The 22,801-nt window shown below is 45.6% G+C and overlaps 1 protein-coding gene across 1 annotated transcript in view; it reads left to right on the forward strand.

Moving 5' to 3' along the window:
- The first annotated feature begins 1,518 nt into the window (after positions 1 to 1,518).
- MAPK4 (mitogen-activated protein kinase 4) overlaps positions 1,519 to 22,801 on the forward strand; it is a 154,252-nt gene continuing 132,969 nt past the window's right edge. Inside the window, exon 1 of the mRNA XM_067545403.1 lies at positions 1,519 to 1,663. The gene's annotated coding sequence lies outside the window, so the exon portion shown is untranslated. The remainder of the gene's footprint in view (positions 1,664 to 22,801) is intronic.

The raw sequence follows: 22,801 nt of genomic DNA on the forward strand, positions 1-22,801 counted from the left end.
CTCTCCCCACCATCTGCCAATGAGTCAGCAGCACCTCATCCTCGGTATCAAGTCTAATAAATTAAGCATGGGTCTTCATCCGTCACTGGGAGAAGATCCTGGACCAATACAGCAATGGCTAAGCCAGATCAACAGGTGATGGAGATGTGTGGCACCATGAGATCATGAGAGGTTAGTTAGTTAGTTAGGCACAAACTTTCCTATGATTTGAACCAGCACTGTGGCCCCATACTTACCTTATCCCACCCTTTTGGGGAAACTAATCCGTGTCTTTGCTTCATTGCTATATTGTAGCTGTCCTCTGAGCAAAGCAGGGAAACATCCTTTTACATTGCTCCTCCAGCCCCCTTCCCCCCCATGTACCTGTTCATCATGAAGGGCTGGGCAGGGTCTAACTCCTAAAAAGGAGATGAGGAAAGTACAATGCCAGTGGCTGAGACAGCTACTGAACATCTATGGCCAGGGAACAGAGATCTTAGGGGCTGGGATGTGGGAATTTCTGACTTCCCCAGTCCCACCCCAAATGGAGAGGAGGAGTTTGTGGTTAAAGGACAAGACTGGGAATCAGGGCAGCAGAGCAGGGGATCTTCCTACCTATACCAGAGACTTCCTGCCAGACTCTGGCAAGTCACTTAATCTCCCTCCGCTTCATTTCCCCCTTCACTAACATAAAATCTCTCCAGCCAGCTGACTTGTGGGATCTGAACTCTAAACTCATGCCCGGAGCATCAGAGCTACCTTACTCCTCCAAGCTGGGGCTAAGGCTATTTCCCTGGGCCCACGCATTGTCTGCCAAGAGTCTCGAGAGTGACACCTGCTCCCGAGAGAGCAAAATCCACTCCTGTCCCGGGGTCCGCTTTGCCATTTACAAACCACTGCTGGGCCTCATTTCCCCTGGCAGGGGGGACCATCTGGTGAGTGACCACGCTTCCCCAGGCCAGGCCTGTGCCATGGGAGAAGTCCCAGCAGACTGACGCAGGTGTAAATCAGTGGTTCTCAACCAGGGGTACGCAGAAGTCTTCCAGGTGGTACTTCCACTCCTCTAGATATTTGCCTCCTGTTACAACAGGCTACATAAAAAGCATTAGCGAAGTCAATACAAACTAAAATTTCATACAGACAGTGACTTGTTTATACTGCTCTACATACCAGACACTGAACGGTAAGTACAATATTTATATGCCAATTGCTTTATTTTATAAGTACCGGGGGGGGGGGAATGAGAAAGTCAGCAGTTTTTCTGTGACCCTTCTGTATTTGTAGGTCTGATTTCATAAGCAAGTAATTTTTTAGTGAGGTGAAACCTGGGGTGCACAAGACAGACCTGACTCCTGACAGGGGCACACTCGTTTGGAAGGCTTGAGAGCCACTAGTGTAAACGGGAGCAGAATCCGGCCCAGCCCCTCCGAACTGACGTCAGGCGGTGGGCGTGGCCCCGGGCCGGGTTCTCTCCGCCAGGGGAAGGGGCTGGGCTGGGCTGAGCCGGGCGGGCGGTGGCAGCAGCAGCAGCAGCAGCAGCTGCCGGGGTAGATGCGCTGGGTGGTTGGGGCTGGGTGTGAAAGCGGAGCGGCGCTGCGGCAGGGCCGGCGGGGAAGGAGCCGGGCGAGCCCCGGCCGCGGAGGCTGCAGTCTCGGGCTGCCGGCCGGGCTTTCTCTCGCTCGGGGTGGGTAAGTGCTTGGCTGGGGGATGCTCCTTCCCCGGACGCGAAGACGAGCCGCCCCCCCCCCCACCGGCCGGGGCCCCTCGGGAGCGGCTCCCGCCGGCCTGGCCCCCGCGCAGGTTAATCGCCGGGTGGGAGGGGAGCCGGCGGGGCTGCCTGGCCTGGGGCTGCCCGGGACCGGAGCTGCGAGCTGGGGCGAGCGCTCAGCAGCAGGGGCGATGCTACCGGGGTCGGGGCTCGGTCCCGGTGCCGCTGTCTGTCTGTCTGTCTGCCTGTCTGCTCGGGTGCGGGCTGGCCGGGAGCTTGGCGGGCTGTGTGGATGGTGCCGTCTCCCAGTCCCCCCCTCGAAAGGACTCGCTGCCCTTCCTTTGCCGGGGGGTGCAGAGCCGGGCGATGGACCGGGGGGGGGGGGGTGAGTACACGTGGGGGGCACGGCCTGGCATGTTAGGGGAGAAGGGCCCCGTCATTTTCACGAGCCCCGTTTGTGCCACTGAACCCCCAAATGCATTTCCCCGCCCCGGCTCCTCGCAAAGGCAGCTGCGAACCGAGGCAAAACGGTAGATCTTGTTCGGTCCAATGTCCTGCAGTGGCTAAACGAAGTGATAAGATGCTTCAAAACACTGGTTATCGTGTGAGAGGCGTTGATTTGAGGCTGCTTGGTGGAAGATGAGGATGAGTCTATGGCACCGGGCTCTATTGTAACATTTCTCGTACTCTGCTGCCGGTATTTCTGTGGGCTATCATCACCCTATGAGCTTGGTTCATCTCTTCCTTACCCCTGAAGTCAGTGGAGTTACTCCTGATTTACACTGCTGTTAGTGTGTAGAGAATCAGGGCTTGCGTGTTTCGTCACACACCAAAAAGCATCAATATTCCAGTTTGCTTCAATGACTAACTGGTATTTGCATGAATGAATGGTGACTTTTAGTGTAGCGTCACCTCGGACATTTCGTTTGCAGTGGCTTTAATGCTTCGTTGGCCGTGTGGGAAGGGCACATTTTAAGGTAATGGATGCTGAGCTTTTGGAACTGTTACATGATGTGGTGTAAGTGACCCACCAGCTGGTAGCTGTGCACAGTTGTTAATACCGCTCTTAATTGCTCCAGGGAAGGAAGCAAACTGTCAGCCTGTTGCATCTGAAAGCTGTTGGGTGTCAAGTGTTCTCTGTACCACTGGGAATAATCTTGTACTCATGAGATGGACTAGGATGACCTACTACAATTTATCTATCTCTAAAAAATGCCAGTGGTGGTTCTGGGCTGTAGAGCAAAACATGGCTATACCTATGCCATAATTTTGGCCAATCTGGGTGTTTACAATTAGGTATTTTAATAAATGTGTGATCTGGTTTTTCTTAAAGGGAATTACAGGTGCCTGACAGTGAGACATCTAGATAAGTGACCTAACCTTAGAGTCGTTTGATAATACTAGGTTTAGTGCTCTTACACTTCTTCTTATTTTGCTCGGTCTCTGGATGTGTAAAATGAATGATCAGATCCGCTTAAATAAATCCTCAGCATTGATTTACCGCACATGCAACTGATTTTTGCTGCTGCCATTCATGAAAGATCCTGGCTGCATATTAATTGTTAGCATCACTTCACGCTTCTGAAGCAATGTCTGAGTATCATTTAGTTGACCAGACTCCTATGACAGGTCAGTATTACAACATTTAAGAGGTGGGGAAGCCGTGGCTTTGGGGAGATGACAAATCCGGGTTGGCAGGATTGGGATTAGAGCTCCTAGAACATAGAAGCTGGCGATGAGGTTATCGGGGGGCACGAGGACCTGTTGTAAAGTAGCACATTCCCACATCCTAGCTGTTTTCTGAGGGGCTGGAGCTGGCGGAGACCGTGCTTTTCCAGAGGTGGGCCAATGCCAGCAGTCGGCATGTAAGTGGAAGTCCATGGGGGAGGGGTTGCAGAGCAAATCCACCCCCCACTGTGCTTGTTACTGGCCTGGTGTGCAGGGGAGGCCCCGACTGCGAGGAGGTGGGGGGGGGATTGGAATGAGGCCACCCTCTCTCAGTGCCTTTGCTACCCCACCCCCCCCCCGACTTCACACCCTGTCCTGCCTGAGCCTTGGATGCTGGGCTGGTGACATCAGGAAGCAGCGTGCAGGTGGTGGGGCCGGAAGCAGTGTGGAGGAAGCAGCTGGAGCTGGCGAGTGGAGTTATCAGGCACCTGGTAGGCATCGTGGGCCGCCACGGGGAGGGAGAAGGGGTGCAGAGGGTGCAGCAGGCTGGGTGTAGCCCCCATAGCCCACATGCTGCTCATAAGGGAAAAGAAAAGACTAAGGCCTTGGCTACACTAGACAAATAAGTCGACATAAAATAAAATATGTCGACTTTCAGCCCCCGGTGGCTGATGTCCGCATTGCTCTCCTTAGGTGGATGGAGCGCGTTCTCACGAGGAGCACTTCCACCAACCTAAGCGGGGCAGTGTGGGGAGCTGAGAAACCCGTCTCTCAGCTCCCTGCTGTGAGCCCACAGGCTCCCCGGCTTCCTGTGGGCTGCTCCCTCCCCCCTCACTTCCTGGTCCCAGCTGGGAGCACGGCAGCAGCCGCTAAGTGCTGCCCAGTCCTCGTCTGCCTCTGGGAGCTGGGTGACAGCATCCCGCCTGGTCCCGGTGTGCAGCCACTGCCAGCGAGGACGCGAGCGGCTGCTGCCCAGCTCCCCAGGATGCGGGCGGTAGCTGCCTGCCTCCCAGGCCCCTCCAGTCCTGGCTGGTGGTAGAGAGCTGGGCTCCAGCTGCCCTAGGGTTGCAGCAGCTGGGAGCAGGAACCAGCTGCCCAGGCTTTCTTGTCAGTTTCACTGCTCCAGGGTCCCTCCACCGCTGCAAGGGGTTGCAGTGTCTACATCGACACTGTGTCACCCTAGCTCTGCCGACAAAAGCCCTACTCCTCTGGTCGCGTTGGTTTTATTTGTTGAAAAAACAGGGCGTGTGAGTGAGTGAGTGAGTGAGATTGTAGTGTATATACCAGCACTGCTTTGTTGACAAAACTCACTAGCACTTATGCTGGCAAAACATTTGTCGCTCAGGGGTGTGAAACCCTCTATCTCCCAAGCGACATAAGTTTTGCTGGCATAAGCGCTTGTGTAGACAGCACTATGTTGGTGGGAGATGCTCGTTTAGGTGGTTTTTACTAAGTCGGCAGGATAGCTCTCTCCCGTCAACATAACGCAGGTACACAAGCACTCTTATAGCGGCACAGCTGTACCGATACAGCTGTGCTGCTGTAAGTTTTAGGTGTAGACTAGCCCGAAGAATGCAGAAACGAAAGATACTTGTAGGTCTGGGCCTATAAGAAGTAGCTTAAGTGCTTAGCATAAGAGTCAGACCACCCTGCCTTAGCAGAAGTAAGTTGCTTAATAGCGTTAGCATAAGTAAGTGAACTAGCAGTGACCTTAAGTCACGAGATGGCCTAAGACTTTGTTTTGCTTGCTTAGCAATATTAGAAAATGCTGAAACTAAGCATGAAACTGCTGACAGGTAACAGCAACAAGGCAGTTCGTACCAGTTTGAGGGTATTTTGGGGGTAAACATCAGCAGATGCCAAACTGCAGGTAGCTATGGTAACTAACTGATGTACATGCTAATGAGTTTAAACTAATTAATATACTAACCTAAAGGATAAGGGCGCCCCCAGTGTTATGAGGGTGAAGAAATTCAAATATGGTGAAAAAGGGAAGAGTCACTCATGCATATGCATGATGGACATCAAGGCCTATAAAATCGTTGGCCATGGGTTGGGCCGTTGGAGTTCTCTATCTGCATGCCGGAATCAGATCTGTCTCAACCCTTCAAGTCATCCCCAAGGACAGAGTGAGTTACACACATGTAATAGTGCTGGATATAATTACAGGATTGTGTTGCTTCACTTTACTTATTTGGATTGTTTTACTTAGGACTAATCATAGTAATAATATAAATTCTGCACTTTCAAATGGTTTTTCCTGAGTGTGAGTGGTGTTGTCAGTGCTGTGCACATCGGCGCTCCCTACTGAACGGTAATTCTGATAACACTGGGCCCGATCTTGGGATCAGAACCTACCAAATTTTGGAATGTTAATTGAGAATTCTAAGTATTCTAAATGATCAACGTAATCGATGCCTAATCAATAGATCAGGCAACATGAGAGAGTGAGAGCAAGGGAGTTGAGGGGGAGAGTGAGTGGGTCAGGGTCAGACTGGGGAGGAGAGTGGAAGGGAGAATGGGTGAGTCATAAACATGAAGCCTGAATCTGTGAAGGGGGGTTGCAGTAAAAAAAGTTTGGGAACTTCCGTCCTAGAACTTCTGATTCCTAGTGTCATGCTTGTTTGACTAGACTGGGCCTTTTCCCAGTGTATTTGAGTAGAGTTCTGAAGTCTCCACAGTACATGTATGGTTTGTATAGTGAGAGACATGTCTTTCAGGGGGCTGATGGGTGTTATGAACAGAGCTGTCTGAATCAGGGTGACTTCAGATACCGGGAATTAGCAGTCTTTTCCGTCTCCCTGGTATTCACTCTGAATTTCCATTGAACAAATCTGGAAACTCAAAGCAAAACTCAGCCTAAAGTACCAAGTTTTCAGTGGTTTTTGGGTGGAAACCACTGAGCTTTGCTTGGTTTCTACCTCAAAACCATACCTGAAACCCCGGCTTGCTTGTAATCTGGTTGAGGATTGTTGACAAGCTGGAGAAAGCCTGGTGAGTGTGACTTGACTGTTGGGTTTGTAATAAACACAGGTGAATTTTGTCTGGTTTTAGGTTTTGGACAGTTTTAGTTACAAACCTGTGTCCTTCAGTATCTAAACACCTGCAGCCACAATTCACTGCAATCATATAGAGTCCTCAGCCAGAAGGGCCCAGTGTGAGCATCTAGTCTGATATCCTCTATAACACAGGCCATAGAACTTCCCCCAAATAGTTCCTAGAGCAGATCTTTTAGAAAAACATCTGATCTTGATTCAACAATTACCAGTGATGGAGAATCCACCACAATCCTTGATAACTTGTTCCAATACTTAATTACTTTCACTGTTTAAAAACATGCACTGTATTTCCAGTCTGAATTTGTCTAGCGTCAACTTCCAGCCTTTGGATTGTGTTATACCTTTCTCTGCTTGATTGAAGAGCCCATTATTAAATATTTGTTCCCCACATAAATACTTAGCCTGTAAATCAAATCACCCCTTAACCTTCTCTTTCTCTTTATGTTTGGAAGGATTCTATTTACATTGCTAGTTGTTGGTAAGCATCAATTTCACCTGACACACAGCAATTTACAAAAAAAAAAAATCCATTGATGGTAGTTGGTAAGCATAGCCCCCCCCTTACCTAGTGCCTGCAGGAATCTGGTATCGTGGCCCCTCAGCTGCTCAGACAGCCTCCTGCAGCCCGGCTGTCATGGACCCGCTCACTCATTGATGGGCCGGAAGTGCAGGGGTCAGTCTGCCACTCACGAGGCCAGAGCCGTTCAGCAGCAGCGTGGACTCCCCAACAGCTGGGGGCTCATCCTCCTTATTGTGGTCCTGGCAGACACCCTCCTGGCCACGTTGCTTCTGGTTGCAATAGGAGCACTCAGTGGGACTGGAACAGTGGCAATCATGTGACCAAGGGTGATAGTGGTTGCCAAGTAGTGTTGGAGCTGTAGATCTGATGGGTTAACACAACAGTGCTCTGGGATCAAAGTTCAGGCAGAGCATGAGTGCGGTTACATTTGTGGTGTGGCCTCAAATGCACTTGTACAGCAAGAGAGGCCGTGTGTGTTGTTTTACATCAGTAAGGGGTCACAAAAGAAAACACTAGAGGAATATTGCAGTGAATATCCTGACCTCACATTTAAAATGGTGAAAAAGTCTGGAATGGGAGAGAAGGACATTTTGTCCTGCCAGTTGATAACTTGGGAATCTCTGGAAAGGTAAATAGCATTGCTAAACATCTGAACAGTAAGTCTCATTTGATGATAAAAGAAAGTCAAGCAAAGGTAACCCAGGCTTTGATAGAAGCCTTTTTAGGAAGAATGAGACAAAAGGAGGAAGAAGCTGCAGATTTTCTACATCGTCTGGTATGTATATTGTGCTTTGAGGCAATTCCAATGAATGATATCCATGGGGTTGGAGCTTTTTATTAGTTCTGCTTCACAAATATGCATCGGCAATGTGCACTTGCCCAGAACGTCATCAGCTGGAAGAAAAATACCTGCCTGAAGTTTTTGCTCACCACCACGCTACAATAAAGGATCTTTTGAATAGTGAGAAGTTCTCTTTAATAATTGATTAAACCCGAGAGCTTTCCTGACCACCCGCAATTAATGTCCTTGCAGTGTTCTATAGTGACAAAAATAAATCGAGTAGTCTGTTGAAATCTTCACTTGTTCTTCAGTGCGATGCCGGGGTCATTTCAATTTGGAATCAAGATGTGTTGCAAGCATACAGCCAAACGTGGGAATGCTGTGGGTCAGTCAACAGTGACTACACAATATACATGCCACGCCTAGTAAAGGACTTGGAAGAAATGTTTCCACATCTGCTAAACATTGCATGCATTGCTTATCTTTTGCATATAGCCATTGATCATGCAATGAAACCTGATGCGTTCCACAACATCAACAAATGTGTGGTACACTTTTTGGTGATATTTAAACATACCAACAGGCAAAGGCAAGCGTCTTTTGAAGTTGGTGTGAGCAACAACATGAGCCTTGCCCTCTCATGTTGTGCCATCTTGTTAGTTTTCCTGGCTCAAGGCAGCAAAATTCATTCCTGTGCATTGGACAGTGTGATGGACTTTCTTATTAAAGAAGAAGTAGCAGTCACCTCAAAGAAGGCAATGAAACTTCACCGGGTGGTCAAGGATGATGGAAATCAGCAAGAACTGTACTGCAAGTTATCTTTTCTTTGTGTATTTTTGGGGAAAATCTACATTGTTCATTTACAGATGGAAACAAAAGTCACCTCTCAGACATTGCGTTGGTATGCTGCTTACCTGTGATTTACAAGTTCCTGCTGATGTACATTAGCACCCACAAGGGGAATGCAGGTCAGTGGGCTCCAAAAGGCAGTTACTATAATTTGCAATGAAACCCAGTCATTGCCTGTCATGTCCAGTGTGACATTACATGCACTCACAGTGTCAGTAACTTCAGTGCCTATGGAAAGACCATTCAGTTTGTTCAGAGAAGTTCAAGACAAATATCGCATGTGCCTCTCAAAGACCGACTTCGGTAGCTCAACAGTTTTGGGCTATAAAAAAAGGATAGAAGCTCCAATTTCGAGAGTTTTTGAAATTTGGAATCCTCTGCTTGCTCTAGCAAATAATTACGAATACCAGTACCTGCAAGGCCTGAGAGATTTTGTTTGTTTATTAACTCGACCTCCTAGCTGTGGGAACTGAAGATGTTATGGGCAAAATTCTGTGATTAGGCATGTTACAAATAAATAACACCTTCACTATTTGAATCTCAACATCTCCTGCCATTAAATAATTATTGTCTGACACCCTGCAATGGTGAAAATTCTAATTGATAAAAATAAAAATAGCTTAAAACCCATAATTTTGCATAACTGAGGAAATTAAAAGTAATAGCTTCATATCAGTTTTTATTTTTAAGGATTTTTTTATCTGTGGAAATTAGGAAGCAAAAAAAAGAAAGAAAGATCTAATTCTAAATAAAGCTAAATATCTTATCAGCACCACAGTCTGTAATGTGCAAGTGTTGCTGAAGAGGGAAAAAATAGATGGGACCCAAGGATATCTGTTGGAGATAGTTCTATGTTAGGCCGATTGTGCCTTACAGTGTGATTGGGTTGACATGACCTGTGTCCATTTGTCATTAGAGAGAGAAGGTGAGTGAGGTAATACCTTTTATTGGACCATCTTCTGAAAGCAGTTAAAAGATAAATGCACCCACATGGCTACAACACTGCAAACAACAATGGAAGATATCCATTTGTCATTGTCCATCCCTGAGTTGGTGGCAGATTGTTCTGTACCAAGATGTGATCCCTGCCCTCTTTCTCTTCTCTCCCAGGGTTATATACAGTTTCCCTCATTGCTTTTTGGTTCAGTCCTCTTTATCAGCTCCAATCATTCTGAGGAAATGCCATTCCTGCACTCACTCTAATTTTGGGTGCAAGCAGAAAATGTCTGCGGAGATGGGAAACTTTTCTAATTATAAAATTCTAATGAGTCATGGACATAAGTAGCACACACCTTTCACGCAGAAATGTGGCTGTCGATTTTTGCCTTCTGTCCTCCCACCATACCGCAGCACATTTTTTGAGGGCCAAGCCATGGTCCCTGTAAGCATATCTAGCTCTCTGTCCAAAAAACTGTTCCTCACTATCGTTAAAGAATTTATCCTCAAAACGCCACTGTGAGGTGCAGAAGTAGCATTATCTTCATTTTTACAGGCAGGGAACGGAGGCGCAGAATGAGTTGTCCAGGGTCGCACAGGGGAGTTTGTGGACAAGTTAGGAACTGAACTAAGATTTCCAGTGTCCCATTTTAATGCTTTAACCACAAGACAATCCTTCTAGGATGCTAGCTCATGGGAGTAGCCAGTTGTTCCTACGGAATATCATGTTTTAATCATGCCACATTTATATTCTAATGATATGAATATGGCCCCTGAAAGGTGCAGATGGAAATTAGGACATGAGCAATGAACACCCCCCCCGAGTCTGAAGCGATAGATACACTTGACTATGGACATTATAGGTAGTGGCTGAGATCAGAGGACATGCACAAGAGCTACAGATGAAAATGAAATAAGCTTTTCTGCATATGGGACTGTGTGTGATGTGCATGGCTGGGTATTGTTTAGAGCTTTTTTCATTAAGGCAGTCACTGCTTCATTGCACTGACACATGAAGTGGCAGTTTGAGACAATGTGACATCAATCAGCACTCTCCAGCTGTTTTTCTTGGATTCCTCACTCCCCTCCACACCTAAACTTTTTCTAATTTCTCATTCATTTTAAGGATTTGCTTGGGGGAAATGGTATAGTTCCAAGGATGTTGTGAAATTGCATGTTTATCAGATGAAAGAGAACACGTTTTGGTCAGGCTGTTTTTGCAGGGGGTCCTCCAAATTTCTCCTCCTTCTCCTTTCATTCCCAGTTAGAAATTGGAGCTCCCCATTTCCATTAAAAAAAAAAAAATCCAGTTTTCCAGGTGAAACTGACAAAATCTACTGTTCCAGATGAAGGTCACTAATGTTATAGGGGATGAGCTGACCCAGTAACTTTCATCCCACAAATCTTTTCCATATCCTCTCCAGAGGAATCAGATATAAGTCCTATTAGGTTGTCTAGCAGAATTGTTCCCTACAGTCTGTATTCTATAGCGCTTTGTCCAGCCTAGCTTTAAAGGGCTCAGATGATGGGCTTTCCACTCCTTTCCCAGGACGATGGCTGCCCAGACTATTAAGGATTGTTTTCTGATATTGACCCTTTGCCATATTTTTTCAATTTGCTTCTGGTTATGTCCCTTTAGACCAACTAAAATGATTACTCTTCCCTGGCTTTCCACTTGTGCTTATGCCCTTCAGAGTGTCCTATGTGTGTTGCTTAATCCATTGTATTTTTTATAGTTTGAATGGCTGTACTCGTATCCAGGCAGAGTACTATGTCTTCTCAGGCATTGTTGAGCCAAGCTGGGTTAGATCTGGCTCGGGTTTATGCCACTTGCTGCTGCTGCTGCTGCTGTAGGGCCCTGAGGTGGAAAGCCCACCAGTGAGGGATTGTGGAGAGGCCCACCCAGTTGGGAAAGGGGGGTGGGCAGTGATTGGAAAAGGGCACAGATCCAGGGCATTCCCTCAGCTGACAGAGCTCTTATGGTGTTCCAGCTGCAAACTAAAGCTTCCACTCTTGTCAAAAATCCAGAGTGAGATCAGAGGCATCAACTCACCCCAGGGAAGGGCAGGTGAACTCCACACTCCCTAGCCACAGACAGCGGCATCAGTGTGGCATTGCACTTCATGGACCTGATCCTGTCCTGAGGGGTTACAATCTAGGTTACATTTGGGTCCTCGAGGGGCGCATGAGTTTCAGGTTTGGACTCCATTGGTCTATGGGGGGGTTTTTATTCTTGCTGTCCTTCAGTGTTTCTGGTTTGTTGCCGCTGTCCAAAGCAGTTTCTCCGTTTTATTTCATGTTGTCTTATCCAAGTATTTTGCTGTCTTCACCCTTCCAGGAAAGCTGGTAAGCTCATCTGGGTTTTTTTGTGGGAAAGAGGTGACTGTATTGGCAGCGGGTTTGTAGGCCCTAGGAAGGCGCAGCTGGAGTCTTGAGCTTTGATTTTCTTGTGGGTGGTTTTATTAACTGCAGAACAGTGTGGGTGGGTACCAGAAAATCTGAATTACTTTTACTGGAGACTGTGGTTTTTTGTAATATGAGTAGGCTTGGACAGATTAGATTGACTGATAAAAATGTCAGTAGACGTCTATTTCACCACGCACACACAAACGGATGAAAAAATATTTCCATGGATAAGAATTGAAATTTACAGCTAGGCAAAAGTAAGAAAAATGTTGCTTGATAACTTATTAGAGTTTGATTTAAGGATATTTACTTTGTATATTTTGGCATGTGATGTTAACAGTTTGTATTTTAATGATTATATGGCTTTAACCTTTTGAATCTCAATGGACCACTCTCATTAAATAATTATCTGACACTCTCCCCCCTCTAATTTCCTACAACTGTGAAGATTTAAATTGATAAAAATAAAATCCCCTTTACTGAGCTATTTCCTGTAGCTACGATGGGAAATATTGCCAATAGCACTGTAAGTCAACTGCTAAGACATGAGGCATATGCAGCTGTGTGACTGCATGGGAGATATTATGATTCTCTTTCTTATGTATTGTACCTTCACATATGATTCTTTTTGTCTGTGAAGGGCGTCAGGATGGCTGTTTTACAGAGGGGGGTTCCTCTCTCGCTCTTTCTCTCTCTGAAACACTTTAGTTAGTTCTGGGTTTTATTTATTTTGTTTTTAGTCTTAAATCACCCTGACTTGAGAGTATGTTTTGCTCTGTTTAATGCTGCAGGTGGTAAATGCCCAGATTTTAATGGCATCCACTGTAGTGAATGGGATGTAAGCACATGATTAGTTTAAGTCAGCACTTAGATCATATGCTGGTAGGCACCGTAGATTTAAGTTAGACAGATGTAGCTTGAATACACAGAAATGTTAAAAATCAGTTTTTCTGTTTGTCTGTCTAGCTACTATACATCCCTCCTTCCCACAGCATCTGGGTCACTAACCCTTTAGCTGACTGGATCTTCCAATACTGGACGCTTTGCCAATATATTATATTATGTCCTTCACTTACCTTTTGTGGGTCACTGTTCGCTCCTCTCTATCCACCACTACCTAGACTCTTCAGCCGTGTCTCCCACTGCAGTTAAAAACCCGCGACTAGCCCGGGCCAGCTGACTTGGGCTAAGGGGCTGTTTAATTGAACTATAGACGTTTGGGCTCAGGCTGGAGCCCGGGCTCTAGGACCCTGCGAGGTTGGAGGGTCCCAGACCTTGGGCTGCAGCGCAAGCTGGAATGTCTACACCGCAATCGAACAGCCCCACAAGCCTGAGCCCCGCAAGCACGAGTCAGCTGGCAAGGCCAGCCTTGTGTGTCTAATTGCAGTGTAGATATCCCTTCAAGTCTTCACACTACATATTATGCTCCCATTGCCACTGGTACTTGACTGCACTCCTAACAAATACCCTTCGGGATCTGAGCCATTAGGTGCCTACCTCCCATTGAGTTAGGTGCCTACATACCTTTGAGGATCTGGGCCAATGTCCTTAAAGTCAGTAGCCTTAGAGTTGGGTAAACCAGTTCTAACCCTTCTCCCGCCCCAGCTTTCTCTCCGTTTGAGCCACAGTTCATTTTTAGAACCAAATCTTTTTTTGAGGCTCCAAAACGCTTGGGTATCTCTCTCACATATCCATCTAGTTTATGATAAACTGGTTTATCATATGTCTGTTGTTCAGTGATATTATATGATTATCATATGTCTATGTTATTCAGGGTCCCAGCAGGACAAGAAGCCAGATATACCAGGAGTCTCATGAGAGAAACTTTTCTTATGAAGTCTCCAGCTTGTTTTGGAGACAAGTGAAATGGATACTCCTCAGAAGGATCCAGACTCAAATTCTCAACTCTATGGTTTACCCATCACTACTAGCAATGTCTTACATGGTGCTGAGAGACCTGAGAGATGCTGAACACCCTCCACTCCTATTGTCTTCAGTGGAAACTCAGCCTCTTGAAGATTGGGGCCAATGCCCTTAATAATGAAAACGTCCGTTTCTGAAATGTTGTCCCCATGCACCCTTTCCTTGTCCTGCTATTCAGCCTGCGAGTGGGGCCTTTAGATAGACTAAACTCCGAGTCAAATGCCTTTCCCCACTGGTCAGACTAAAGGAAACTGAATAATGAGCATATCGTATTTTTCCTTCGGGAATTGAAGTGCCCCTCGCTCAGCGTCTGAGATCTCCTAATGCATTCCTATTCCAAGTTGTGTTTATGCAGAGGAACCTTTATGCTTAGAGGGAATATTTAAATAATTAAACCATCCAAGTCGTTTACCTTGTTTTAATGTATAAAAATCAATCCCATATCGAGCCAGAAGGGGTAGACTGTAGAATCGTACAAATCCTGTGCAAATGGATAGAGACTTTGTGTTTAAAAACATAACTCTGATGATCTCATTTTAACATTTAAAAAAAAAATATATTTACAGCAGAGAAAGAAAAGGAATTGTGACCTTGTTGTTAGAGCAGGGAACTAGGAGCTAGGACTTCAGAGTTCTGGTTCTACCTTTGTGGTGCTGGGTAGCTTACAAAAGAGAGAGCTTCCAAACTTGGGTGCCCAAAGTAAGGGACTGAAATCCATCTTTAGACACCTAAATAAAGGTGCCCTGACTTTCTGAGCGGCTAAAATACCTTCCATTAACATTTGCAATTCAGAATACTTCTGTTTAGGCATCTACAGTGCACCAACTTTGGCTTTAACCTCCGTTTGTCTCAATCCCTTTTTAAAATGAGCATGCTATTTTCCTACCGCACAGGGCTGTTGTGAGGATTAGTTAATGTTTGTTTGTTTTTTTGTTAGTTAATGTTTGTAAATGCTTTGAGATCCCTGGATGGAGGGTGTTATAGAAACACAATTGACTGAGAGTGTTTGCCTGATTCAAAATATGTTGCTGTGTTGGGGTGAGTCACCCTGTGCAAAGGGCCAGAACAAGGGCTATGCTCCATTTAAGTCCTCCAAGTAGGGTTAAGTGGAATTTAAGTAGTGCATGGACCTGCATAAGACTTTGCAAAGGAATAAATTATTCTTTTGAAGAGACTCATCTTGGCTTTGGCACTTACTCCACTTTCACTAGGGCTTTGTAAACCACCAGGGAATGGCCAAACTAGGAATTAGATTATTTTGGGTGCTTGTTTCTACAGCTAGTATAAGAAGGGGAGAACCCCAATAATTGTTCTAGTTCTACTGTGGGGCCAATCCTATAATGCTGGATTTTACATCATGCTGAAAGTAGTATTGAAACATTAGATACTCTATAGCCCCTCCAAAAATACAAAATCGTGGAATTGCCTTTGGCTTTTCTACTGAAAGATTTATCAGCTGGTTTATTAGTTTCTTTATTGATTATTCATTATTTATTATCACTGTGGTATTTATTTGCCTCTCATGGTTTGCAGGCACAATGAATCATGGCAAATATTGCTACTTTGTGTATTAGACAATAATTGAATATTCTAAAGTAGAATGAAACCCCATGATTATGGCCTAAAAGCATACAGCAGATACTGCTGCAATTAAACAGTACCACTGCTGGGGAAAATCAGATACTTTAATGTTGGTTCAATTATTTCTGTTTATGTAAGCATGGGATCTTTCTTTTTATCCTATCTGCACACTCATCTTCTCCTAGTCAGCCATGGTTTCAAAACTCATCAAGTGAATTCCCTAGACACGTGGAATGATAATTGACATAGTCTAAGAGTGTGCCATTTTAGTCCTCAACTGTAATGACTATGTTAACGAGGCCAGTTGACCACTCTCCAACATCACTTGTTATAAAGAACTCAAAGAAGACCCCACACCACAGTTTACCCAGAAACATAAGGATATCATCAAATCCTTCCTCGAACAACTCCAAGAGAAACTCTACAACCTCATCCCCCACAAACCCACACCACGGACCTTCTATATGCTTCCCAAGATACACAAACAAGGGAAGACCCAGGCAGACCCATCATATCTGGCCATGGCACTCTTACTGAAGGAATATCGGGACTCATACAAACCATCCTCAAACCACTCACCATACAAAGGGGCAGCTTCTTCCAGGACACAATCGACTTCCTCCACAAACTCTGCAACATTAACAGCCTCCTTCAGAACACCATCCTTACCACCATGGATGTCACTTTCCTATACACCAACATCCTTCTACAATGATGGCATAGCTGCCTGCCTCAAAGATTTACAAGACAACGGACAGCCCTCAAATATCCTCCCCAAACACATTTCCAAACTCATCCATTTCATCCTCACCTATAACAGTTTTACAGTCAACAACAAACACTTTTGTCTAAACCATGGGAACAGCCATGCATACTAGGAGGACTCCCCAATATGCCAACCTCTTCATGGGCGACATTGAAGAATTTTTTTCTGGACAAATGGACCATGAAACCAATGATGTACCTGACATACACTGATGATGTTTTCATCCTCTGGACAGATGGCTTAAACTCACTCAGATTTCCACCACAATTTCAACAACCACCACCCTGTCCATTAAACTCTCTGTAACATTCCCAGTCTAGTATCAACTTCCTGTACACCACAATCAGTTTTAGCAATGGAATCCTGCAGACAACCATATACAAGAAACCCATGCATGCATCACCACACCTACCTTAATAGACCTAGTAACCACATCAAACACACCAAGCACTCAATATCACAGAATCTGCTCCAAGGAGAAACCGGGATATACAGCCAAGGACACTCAGAGAACCTGCTTCGATACAGAAATAAAACCCCCTCCGACTGCATATGCCAACTTGTCACCTACCACCCCACACTGGAACACATACAGGATATCATCCCAACGACTACAACTCATACTCGAGAGGGACCCCATCCTGAAAGAAATCTTTCCTGAACCTCCACTTCTGTCCTTGAAACAATCCCCCCCAACCTCTCCCTCCCAACTCATCATCAGAAGCAAGCTCCCCACAGAGCAGGACACACCAATTCAAAGTGACACCAGACCATACCAAACAGATGCAAAACCTGCAGTCATATGCCCACTGCTCCAATGATAGCACCTCCCACAACATACCTTTCAAGATCCACAGATCCAACACGTTCCTGTCACAAGGTGTGGCGTACCTCATCCAGTGCACTAATTTCCTGAATAACAGCTATCTGGGTGAAACCAGACAATCCTTATGCTCCCGAATGAACTCACATAGGGTGTTTTTGTCTTTTATCATTTTCCTATCACCTTTGGGTGAACAATTTTCACAAAGGGATCTCTCTATATCTGACCTATCAGTCCTCATCCTCAAGGGAAACCTGCACAACACTTTTAAAAGATAAGATGAGAGCTTAAATTGATAACTCTACTAGACACTAAAAATCATGGACTGAACAGACACTGAATTTATGGCTTTTTACAATAATCTGTAACCCACTGCCCTTGTTTTTTTGTCCTATAACTGCAGAGGTGTTAACGGGCTAGTCTACCTTGAATGGTTCCTTAGATTAGAATATGTGCTAACTCCTTCTCTTAAACAGTCTGTTCCACCTTGCATTTAGCTGTACAAATGCAGAGAACCTTTCCCAGACCTGAAGAAGAGCTTGTCCAATAAAAGATATTACTTCACCCACCTTCCCTCACAGTCTGAGTGGCACTTAGAAGTTTCCATGAGTTTTCTTTGATCAGCACAAAGGCAAAGTTAAACAGTTTTTTGGTTTTCTGATGGCTCCACTTACAGAACTTTATGCAAAAGTATAAAATAACTGAATTCAATGTGGTGAAATGTGCCGGATTGACCTTAGTAGCAGCTGATGTCCTCTACCCACAGGAGAAATTAGCGGAAGTACAAGCTTCCCCGTTCTGTTTTTTTCTCATGAGCGTTCCCCAGCCCTGACCTGGAGGATCTCAGAGGAGTTAAGCCTTCCCACTCATGGAATTCTCTGCCCTTGAACTAAGAGTGTCTCTAAAAGATGGCCAGTTGTGACTATCACAGTATTGCCAACCCAAATGTTCAAAAATCAGGAGTCAGGCTCACCAGAAATCATGAGATTAAAATCATGAGATCATGTAAAAATAATTGATTTGGTGGTGGTTTTATTTGCCTTCTGCTTTTTTTGAGCCTTTAGAGTGCACTGGGGTCACGTTTTGAAGCTTTCTCCACAGCCATGAGGGCTTGAAACTTTTTCTTTAAGAATGAAGGCTGAAATCATCACATGTCCACTTGACTCCAGGAGCTGGGGTTTTCAGGAAAACAATAATGATCATGAGATTCATGACAAAATCATGAGAGTTGGCAACACTGCTCTGATTTGTGGAATGAGGAATTGGGCTAACACCGACTAACGCAGTTCACATATGCTAGCAAACAGCCATCTGTCTAGGAACTTATTTGACCCTCAACACTACAGTGTCTGGCTGGCTCGTGATCAATAATATGCTTCTCCTCATGCCACGCCCGTGTAGTAGTGAAGCATTAGCTTCATTTTACAGATGGGGAGCTGCGTTACAAAGAGGCTAGGGTTAAATTTTCCAAGGTGCCTAAGTGATGTGGTAGCTTAAGTCCCATTTTCAAAAGCAACTTAAGCACTTAGAAGCCTGAGTCTCGCTGAAAGTCAGGGGGAGAGCCCCAGTGACTTCTGAAAATGGGACTTAGAAGCCTAAGTCACTTAACGGCTTCTGAAAAATTTGTCCTCAAGGGACTTGCCCAAGGTTACTCAGTAAGCTTGAAGCATAGCTGGGCATTCAGTCTAGCTATCCTTAGTCCCAATCACACCATCATCCTGGCTATCAGGTGGTAATAACTTGTCGCTCTCCAACCATGTCCCATTCAAACTAGCAACCTAGAAGTCAAAGGATCTTATCCCCCTAAACCATGCAGTAGTTCCCGACTAAAACATGAAATGGGTGTTTCCCCTACCCCCAACCAGTTTGTTCATCTTCTCTCAATCTCCCTTATGCATGTCATGTATACTCAGGGCCACTGTATATTGGGGTGCAGGGAGGGGGTCAGCAATGATAGGTTTCCATGTGTTACCATCACTTTAGTTCTGTCCAAGTTTTGGTTACACCCTCCCCTGACATTTCAATGGTATTAATTACCAGTAACGGATGTACCTGCAACAGTTAGCTGTGTAAACTAAGATACTGAGGGTAATTAAATCTCATCCTTTAAGGCACAAACTGATTCCTTTCAAGATTCAGAAAAAATGTATTTTCCCTATGTATAGGTTTGCACAATTGAGTAGATGTATTATTTGGGGCTTTTTATCCTTCCCCCCTGAAACACGTATTGTCTACTTCTGAAGGTAAGATGCTGGACTAGAGATGGGCCAGGAAATCTTGGGAAGACATGTAATTATTTTGGGATTACTTTTAGGTTCCCACCTTCAACTTTTGCAGTAAATGTATGTGGCCTTGGTTGATGTAATTACATGCTGTGTCCTATTTACAGAGAGCCATCTGTGCAGATTGCAGCAATGTTACCTTGCGGGCAGCGTGCAGAACTTTGGGTGTTTGTGTTTCCAGGCAGGTGCACAGCAGTCTATTCTGGCTACCGGACAGATTCAAATTAGCATTTTGGATTGTAACAGTCATGATGACAATTGCTGCAGTGGAACCCACATGCTGGGCTGCACAAACTGTTCTCCCAGTGGGAGTTTGCCATGGAGGAAGAGCCCACATAGAGTTTTTGCCTTTCAGGCTTCTGTGAGCAGTAAATACAACATCTGAAGAGGCTCTTGGAAGGAAGATGATATGGATAGTCATCGATCAGCTGTTGTGACCTGCACAGTATGTGCTATATTTGTATTTCTCCCTGAGGGTAAAAGCAACTTTGTCTGTATGAAGTGCAAGATGATCTCTATATTGGAAGATACGGTTAAAGGACTAGAGACCCAAGTATCAACCCTGCATTGCATCAGAGAAGATGAAGACTTTCTGGGTAGAAGTCACGATTTGGTACTGCAGACACAGCAAGCTTAAGAATCCGAGAGGGCAGTGCAGGGGCGACTGAAGAACAGGGAAGAAGAAATAGGAGATCCCATGTACCCCCAATGTATATAGAGCAACCGTTTTCAGTCTCTCTGCACAGGTACTATTGCGGAGAATGGTTTGGAAGAATCGACTGAGGGAAGGGATCAGAAGGAGCCACCATCGATCGGAAGGCGTGGGATGCATTGCCCTTGGGATGGGGGTTCCATGACCACCACTCCCAAGAGGAGGAGACGGGTGGTGGTGGTTGGGGACACCCCGCCGTGTGGACTGGGAGACTTGAGACGTGTGCTGCTTGCCTGGAGCTAGAATTCAGGATGTGATGGAGAGTCTGCCAAGACCCTTGAAGCCCTCGGACTGCTACCCCTTCCTACTTCTCCATGTGGGCACCAATGATACTGCTAAGAATTAACTTGATCAGATCATTGCAGACTACGTGGCTCTGGGAAGAGGGGAAAAAGGAGTTTGAGGTGCAAGTAGTGTTCTTGTTCATCCTTCATGTGAAGGAAAAGGCCCAGGTATGGACCATCGAATTGCATGAATAAATGCATGGTAACACAGGTGGTGTGGGAGAGAGGGCTTTGGATTCTTTGACCATGGGATGTTGTTCCAAGAAGGATTCCTAGGAAGAGATGGGATCCACCTAACAAACAGAGGGAAGAGCATCTTTGCAGACAGGCTTGCTAACCTAGTGTGGAGGGCTTTAAACTAGGTTCACCAGAAGACGGAGACCTAAGCCTGGAGATAAGTGGGACAGCAAGGGGAAGCACAGGAGGAGGGTGCAACAGGGAAAGCCTCCTGATCCGTACTGAGAAAGTAGGGCAGTTGGCTAGTTATCTTAGGTGCCTGTACACGAATGCAAGAAGCCTGGGAAACAAGCAAGAAGAATTGGAAGTCCTGGCACATCAATGAACTATGATGTGATTGGAATAACAAAGACTTGGTGGGGTAACTCGCATGACTAGAGCACTGTTATTGATGAGTATAAACTGTTCAGGAAGGACAAGCAGGGAGAAGAAGGTGGAGGAGTTGCACCATATTTAAGAAAGCGATATGACTGGAGAAAAGCCTGTTGAGAATATCTGGGTTAAGTTTAGAGGTGAGGACAACAAGGATGAGGTTGTGGTGGGCATCTGCTGTAGACCACCAGACCAGGAGGATGAGGTAGATGAGGCTTTCTTCAGACAACTAATGGCAGTTTCCAGATCACAGGCCCTGGTTCTTATAGGTCACTTCAATCACCCTGACATCTGCTGGGAGAACAATACAGCAATGCACAGGCAATCCAGGAAGTTTTTGGAGAGTGTTGGGGACAACTTCCTGGTGCAAGTGCTGGAGGAACCAACTAGGGGTGTGCTTCTCTTGACCTGCTGCTCACAAACAGGGAAGAATTGGTTGGGGAAGTAGAAGCGGGTGGCAATTTGAAAAACAGTGACCATGAGATGGTTGAATTCAGGATCCTGACAAAAGGAAGAAAGGAGAACAGCAGAATATGGAACCTGGACTTTGACTTTCTCAGGGAACTGATGGGCAGGATCTCTGGGAGACTAATATGAGGGGGAAAGGATTCCTGGCTGTATTTTAAAGAAACCCTAATGAGGGTGCAGGAACAAACCTTCCCAATGAGCAGAAAGAATACCTAATATGGTAGACGCCCAGTTTGTCTTAACAAAGAAGTCTTTGGTGAGCTTAAACACAAAAAAGAAGCTTACAAGAAGTGAAAGCTTGATCAGATGACTAGGGAGGAGTATAAAATACTGCTTGACCATGCAGGAGTGAAATCAGGAAGGCTAAAGCACATTTGAGTTGCAGCTAGCAAGGGTGTGAAGGGTAACAAGAAGGGTTTCTACAGGTATGTTAGCAACAAGAAGAAGGGCAGGGGAAGTGTGGGCCCCTTTACAGAATCGGAGAAGCAACCTAGTGACAGATGATGTAGAAAAAGCTGAAGTATTCAATGCTTTTTTTGCCTCTTTTTTGCAGCACAGTATGGAGAGGAAGTGAGCAGCCCTCAGTGTTGAAAGAACAGGTTCTGAACTATTTAGAAAGGCTGGACATACACAAGTCCATGGGGCAGATGCAATGCATCTGAGGGTGCTGAGGGAATTGGCTGATGCGATTGCAGAGTCATTGGCCATTATCTTTGAAAACTCATGGCAATTGGGTAAAGCAAATATAGTGCCCATCTTCAAAAAAGGGAGGAAAGAGGATCCAGGGAACTACAGACCAGTCAGCCTCATCTCAGTCCCTGGAAAAATCATGGAGCAGGTTCTCAAAGAATCCATTTTGAAGCACTTGTAAGAGAGGAAGATGACCTGGAACAGTCAGCATAGATTCACCAAAGGCAAGTCATGCCTTACCAACCTGATTGCCTTCTATGATCAGATGACTGGCTTTGTGGATGTGGAGAAAGTGGTGGACATGATATACCTTGACTTTAGCAAAGCTTTTGGTATGGTCTCCTATGGTATTGCTAACAAGTTACAGAAGTATGGGTTGGATGAATGGACTATAAGGTGGGTAGAAAGCTGGCTAGATCATCAAGCTCAATGGATAGTGATCAACGGCTCAATGTCTAGATGGCAGCTGGTAACAAGCAGCATGCCCCAGGGGTTGGTGCTGGGGCCAGTTTTGTTCAACATAATTAATGATCTGGAGGATGGAGTGGATTGCACCCTCAGTAAGTTTGCGGATGACACTAGGCTGGGGGGGGGTGGTAGATACGCTGGAGGGCGGGTACAAAATACAGAATGACCAAGACAAACTTGAGGATTGGGCCAAAAGAAATCTGATGAGGTTCAACAAGGAGAAGTGCAGAGTCCTGTACTTAGGACAGAGGAATCCCATGCACTGCTACAGAATGGGGACTGATGGGCT

Source organism: Emydura macquarii, unplaced genomic scaffold, assembly GCF_026122565.2.
Source record: "Emydura macquarii macquarii isolate MOO-44397 ecotype Brisbane River unplaced genomic scaffold, CSIRO-AGI_Emac_v2 contig_1045, whole genome shotgun sequence".
NCBI lineage: Eukaryota > Metazoa > Chordata > Testudines > Chelidae > Emydura > Emydura macquarii.